A 7,359-nucleotide genomic window follows, 5' to 3' on the forward strand; every position below is an offset into this window, starting at 1 on the left:
CTTATTAAATTGATTAACTCAAAAAATTTTTAATTAGCGGTTATGATAATCTGTTTTTGATATACACATTTGTTTTGAAATATCGCATTAAAAATGAAAGCTTATTCCACTATAAGCTTATTGTTATATCTTATATGGTTTATAAAAACCTGAAGCATTTTATAATACCAAGTAAATTATTTGTTGCAATATAAACAACTTAATGTATACAAAATTAAAATAATTTACATTCCTTACATTTTAAGTTTATATATTCGTAGAAGAAAATGAACTGTTTTTATCCGAGCCAATTAAACATAGTTTGCAGTTCATCAAATAATAAATTTAATATACAGATATGAAATTTTATTCACACATAAATATATGTATATATAATTACAATTAATATACATACGAAGAGTTACTAAAAATAATAGCATTAATATTAATATCTTTTTTTTAAGATATATTATTTACAATAAAACTATTATTTATATTATATGTATTATAAGTACTATTCAACAACATCATGGTATGTTTAGCATTAATGTTACTTTAATTTTAATTTTTTATTAATTTTGTAACTAAATTATTGAATGTTCTTAATAATTTAGCCAATTATGTTCCAATTACTCACAGATTTTTATGTTTGCGTATAATGTTAAACAAAATTATAAAGTATATTTTATTCAATTCACAAAAAGAACTTCCAAATGTGTCTTCAAATTGACTTCAATTTTGATATCTAATGTGGCATTATACATTAACACCAGATATGATGAAATGCGCATCTATCTATCATTCCTGCAAAAAAATACAAATAAAAACTTTATTGTTAATAGTTAAAGAAGAAATAAATTGTAGGGTACATATAAAATAATTAAAATTTACGAATGTAAAATTAAACAGAGAAGAAAACATTTTATGTCCCGATCATAGAGACAATATTTTTTTCGTTCGGTCTCGGATCATAGATATTACAACAAAAATAAATATTGTACCATTAAGTCTTCGGATTTATGGAGAGCGTGCTGTTTTTAATTAATTGTCTTAACTTATAGTTTTAATAGGCAGAAAGCATAAATTATAATTAATGCAGCTAAATCAATTTATGTTAATCAAATTAAAAATTTTTCGTTTCCATTGTCATAAGTTGATTTATGCATGTGAAATAGCTTTTATGTGTCGGAAAGTTCTAGGAGAGCTTTTGTTGTGTTCATTTCAATTGATAGCAGATAATAGGTCTGGTTCCACTAGCTACTCGTAGTAACTTTGAGTAACACTGAGAGAACGTAACATCCCTGTCGAAATTTGAAAATGTTACACAGATTTAACTTGTACATTTTATTTCAAATAAAATTTGTGTTGATGTCTGAATCAGCTCTTGTGATTTGTATTTAAATTTTTGAATTGTTTATTTCAGCGGCACTTGTGGACTTTACCCAAAGTTGTTAATTTGACACTTTATTTGTGTTACGCTCTCAGTTTGTATTTGTGTTTTACTCGAGTTTTACTCTAAGTAGCTGGTGGAACAGACCTAATATTTAGTTCCGTAGTGTTAACAGAAATTTATTCATTGTTCATTGGAAACACAGAAAATACAAAAAAAGTTGTGTATAATATTTATTTATGAAAAACAAATATTTTCAAATATGTTTGTCTCCTTTTTGTTGCATTCTACATTTTTTTGGGGGTAAATTTAATTTATTCTTAACTAAGTTGGAAAGTACAAAAGGTCTTTGTACGTTTAATCAACGTTTAACGTTTAATCAATTAGGAACGTAAATCACTGTTTTAAGGAAAGCAATGGAAACATACTATAAGTGATTATATATCTGCTATTACAAAGGACTTAAATTATCGTAATATAACCATAATTTGTTGCTTATTTTCGATAGCGACAAAGCTGTTATTTTAAATAGCAAATAAAATAAAATTGAAACATTTATATATTGGGGATATATTATTTAAAGCCGAAATACCTTTAGTTTCTGATTTTACAAGAACATTTTTTTTAACAAAATTATCTACAGTACGAGTTTGTGTCAATGATTCAAAGTATATGAATACTATATGGTTAAATTTTAAAGACAATTAATGTTGGGTATTTTTTAAATGACTATTAAATCGTGGTTAATAATCATTTTCTCGTTACTCAGTGCTTTTACATGTATGTGTTGTATTGCATAAGAAGCGGTACAGTTAAATTGTTTCAACATCCAAAATGTTTAATAACATCCAACTTTTCATACATCATTCAGTTTTTTTTATTTTTTTTTTGTATATTGATCTTATAATTGGATGAAAATGCGAAGTTAACTGAAATTATTCTACCACGAGAACTCTCAGGGGGTAAAAGAATGTTAGACCTTATGGAACGTATTTAAATATAAATTTTATTTCAAGTTGTTGAGATTTAAATGTTTATAACATACATAGCGATGGTAGAGATTCAGTTCTGTACCAATTACAAACAGAATATGGTAAGATAATTTAAATGAAATTCACAACAAATGATATTCCTACTGTTAATATAATACTCTGAACAGGTTATTTTTGAGAGTAACAATACTCTTTTAACCAAAAATATTTTATCAGTAGCATTGTTATAAATTTCGTGGTTCTAATCTTGACTATATATTTTGTTTTGTCTATTTTTGGTGCAATTGTTTGTGTCCTAACCTTAACTATGAAAACAAAATTATTCAAATGTCCTCCTTGTGATATTTTACAGAACTAGATCTTTCCAAAGTTATTTTCAACTATGACAGTATATAGCTTATAATAGCTGGATGGTTGTTTTTAAGGCACATAAACACTATATTTTGCATTTACAACATTACCATAAAGAGTGTAGGAAATTACTTGTACAACAATGTGTTCTGTGGCTTATGGTACTGTCGTGTTAAAACCACAATACAACACAACACGAATCGTTATTTTAAGAAAAGTATAAACATATCATCCTTTTAGATCAAAAAGAATGCAATGCAATTATATGTTATGAATGCAATGATTATTTTATTTCTACTTGTAGATTGTAATGCCCCAGGTTGGATAGGTTAGTTCTTTAAGATTTTTACAAGCAAATAATAAGCCTCATCACTGAGAAAAACTCTCTGTAGTAAGTTTTTAGAATTTAACCGCTATTAGGCGATTAATACTGGAAAATATTAAACTTTAAATGATAGCTTAGACAGTAGTTTTATTTGACAAAAGTCACTAAAACAGAGTTTCTAAATTAGAACAACGGTATGGATACCGCATTATATAATGGAGTGTCGCATTCACTCAATATACTGTTTTAATTACTTTTTTCTACTTCTTTTAATTTGTAACAAAATCAAAAATATAATTATAAAATTATGTATTTTTAATAGTCATAATTTAATTACACAATAATTTATGTAAGAACTATGTAAGAATTACAAAAATTAAGAATTTATTTAAATTTATTACATTTAAAAATATTGCAATAATGAATTCAGTGCAATGTACATTAATAATAATTGTTATGACTATGATCTTTGTAAAATATTTTCCAAAAGTATGTGTAATAAACTTAAGGTAACTAATGGCTAATGTTTCACTATTTTTAAACAGAGAATTAGTACTAAATTAATGTTAAATTTCTCCGCCAGCCACTGTAGAAACGATTTTCAAGACTTTGAATTTGCTTCATCTGTAGTTCTGGACAAAGACATAAATAGTGATTGTGTGATATTTTCATCTTCATCGTGCTAATTTTTGCATAGTTATTCTGCGATCATACATTATCTTTAAAGCATTGGTGTAATGGCACAATATCCCGTTAGTACTACAGTAAATACACGAATATCAAGGTTGATGAAGTTCAAAAAGATTATGATTTTATTCTTGTTTAGTCTAAACCATACAACCTAAACGTTCTCATAGTGTCACAATTAATCGATCAATCATTTGCCAACACTGTACTGAATTTTTCTATGCACTTAAACCGTTCACTCCTCAAGGTTTGTACGTCTTCTGACGATCTCTTCTGCTACCTCATTCCTTCGATATTGCTATGCTCAGAAATCAATTAAAGGAAGATTTTTTCACATTTGATTTTCATCAGTAAAACACGATATTTTACCATAATTTTCAATGATGGTTCGCTAGCTTTTATTGCTATCTGACTGACCTAAAATTCACTGTAAAAATCAATGAGTCGATAATATGCCCTCCTTATCCACATAGCTCTGCAGCAAATACACGCCTCAATTGCACTCTCCATTCTTAAACCATCTTTGCAGATGGTGACTTTAGAGGAAACTATGGAGAACCCTACATTCCAGCTTTCACTAATTGAGTAAGAGTAGGAGTTCTATTAAAATTAAGTATTGGTGACTAATATTCTGTAGCTGATATAAGTTGATATAAATTGTGACCGGACTACGTCCACTATTTTTAATTGCAATAAAAACTTTATTGTTTTCTGCAAAATAAACACTCGTAGTGTCAAAAGACTTTAAGCATCACAGCCTTTAACAAATGATCGTTGCAAAATAAAATTAAAGATTATCTGCTGGCTTCCAAAATTATGCTCCGGAAATACTCTAACAACCTACTGCATTTTCCCAATGCGGGATTGATTGCGTTCGTGTTTACGTTGTTAAATATTTTTTCGATATTAAGAAAACGTAAGAAGTAGCTTTTTTTAAGTACACTGATTTCTGAATTGTGTTAACAACTTCATGAAATGCACTTTTCACCGACAAACTTTTACAGGAGGTATGTTGCATGCTATCCATTATGTGAATGCTGGCTTTCTTTCTGATCTAGAAAGGTAGGAAAAGGAAGGAAGTATATGTCTATCCAGTACCCCCCTTTCATTTGAAAGGAATTAATTGTCCAGGCAATCCTATCTCTACCATTAATATTTACAATAAGATTAAAATAACAATATTCCGAAACGTCAGCTTATTGCAATTATTACAAAAAGTAGGGTCAGTAGAAAAAATAAAATCTAAACTTTATCGAAAGCCGAAAGCAGTAATCTATTTTATGCTAATTTTATTGACAAAATTCTCAAAGCTTTTGACAGCGTTCATTAATTAATAAAAGGGTTTCTTGCTGCCACACCCAATAAACTTGAGTTTTAACAGGCAGTCCATTGTTCCGATCTGCGTTAAATTTGTTTCTATTTTCATGACTGCTTACCTACGCGAAAATCACCACCTTCTGACGGAAATCATATGTAGTTGTTGTGGCTAATAGATAGCCACAGAATCTGAAAGTATGACTAGCTCTCTCGAAGATACTCGTAAGTAATTTTTTTGTGCTCTACCTACTGCATATACTGTGAATCCTATTTCTCGCAACGTTAATTTAAATTTATAAGATGACATTAGTCATGTAATCAAAAACCAGCTTGCTGTGTGGTTTCTGTATAAATCTGTCTCTATTCTGGGAAACCTGAAGGAGCACACCACGTAGTAGGTGATAATATTTAAATAAGTATTGAAAGGAATGATGGAAGAATTATTATGTGAAGGTTAGTGAATACATAATAATCTTAAATCTCAAAACTAGAACGCGTAAGTTGGTCGTAATCAACTGCTATGCACTTACTGAAATGCAATATGATAAAGTGAAAAAAGAATACTGCGAACAACTAAACTGTTGCATAGCATCTCATACATCTAGTGGAGATATAATAGTTATCGCCGGAGATTTCAATGCAAAGATCAGATCGCTTAATAAAGAGACTGAACGATACTTGAGTACAAATGGCATAGGAACGCGAAACAAAAATGGTGAACTTCTTCTAGATTTATGTCGTGGTTATAATATGGTTGTGGGCAAAATCTTGTTTTTATATAAGGCTGCCCACAAAATCACCTGGGTATCACCAGATAGAGTTACAGTTAATTAGACCGACCACATACTTATAAACAATAAATGGGGTTCATCTTTGCTAGACAAAAAGAGGAGCCGAAATAGTATGCGATCATATTCTTCTGCTTGGCAAGATACGTATAAACGTTACAACAATTAGTAAGAAGGTTACCAAAACAAAACGCCGATTTGATACCGAAAAACTTAATAAACAAAACGCAGCAATTTTGTACAAGGAAACGCTAAGAAATCAACTCGAATTGCAATGTCCTAAAACTCAAGTGACGCAACAAAAAATCTGACCACAATATACAAAGATGTTAATTCGCAAATACTTGGCTATCGTTACAAACAACGGAAAATATGAATCCGTCAAGGGACCTGGAACCTGATGTAAAACTATAACAATTACTGTCTAAAATTAGTGATGAGCAAAAGTAAACTTATCGTGCCACATATTCACAGCTCTTTTAATGAATCAAGAAAGCCATCAAAAGAGATAAGAGGCAATAGATTAATGTGCAAGCAGATAAAACTGAAACCGCAGTCACACTTGGTAATTCTAGGCGTCTCTTTCACATTACTAATTAAGGAATGAGGGAATAACTATAAAAATACAAGAAGAGGGATCTATCAAACTGTGGGCATTATAGAGGTATTACTCTTCTACCTTTTCCTAGCAAAGTATTCTCAAAAATTTTACTCGAACGCATATCCTTAACACAAGGATGCAATGTACGAGAAAATCAATATGGTTTCAGATCTGGTAGATTATGTGTTAACTTAATACGATTAGAATTTTATTTGAGCAATTTAACGAAATATATATTTGAGCATATATTCGGGCGTCAATATATGCTATATTCATCGGTTTCAATAGAGCCTTTGATAGCATCAATAGAAAATTCTTGAGAAACACGCTTCTTGACAAAGGCCTACCACTTAAACTTGTCAACTTATTAATAGTAATGTACAATATCTTTAAATGCCGCATACTGCACAATGGTCTACTATCAGAAACAGTAGAAGTCAAACAGGCGTGCGTCATTTTATGCTTGGAAGAAGTTATGCGAAGATTATAAAATGCTAGATACGGAAGTCAGTGGACACCGTTTTCACATTTAGAGGAGCTCGAGTACGCGGCGTTCCAGTGATTTCAATGTTAAAAATCGATCGACACTTCACACACTGGAAAGTCAGTTGTCGAAAATGTCGAAACAATCGTGGAAATTTTTAGAGTCTGACCGTCATGTAAGCACTGTCTTGATTTCGAGAGAGCTAAAAATTGAATAAAAAATCGTTTGGAACCATTTGAATAAGGTTGGATACAAAAAAAGCTCGATATGTGAGTGCAACACGATTTTGTGAGGGCCAAATTTAAGCAAGTAAATTTCACCCTACATAAATAAACAAAATGACATCACATTTTAACCTTAATTATATTTATTATCACATTTCACTAAAAATGACATTTTTCATAAAAAATAACGAATATCCTAGAATAAGAAAAATTTTATCAAT

This window comes from Teleopsis dalmanni, chromosome 1 (genome assembly GCF_002237135.1).
Source record: "Teleopsis dalmanni isolate 2A chromosome 1, ASM223713v2, whole genome shotgun sequence".
Taxonomy (NCBI): domain Eukaryota; kingdom Metazoa; phylum Arthropoda; class Insecta; order Diptera; family Diopsidae; genus Teleopsis; species Teleopsis dalmanni.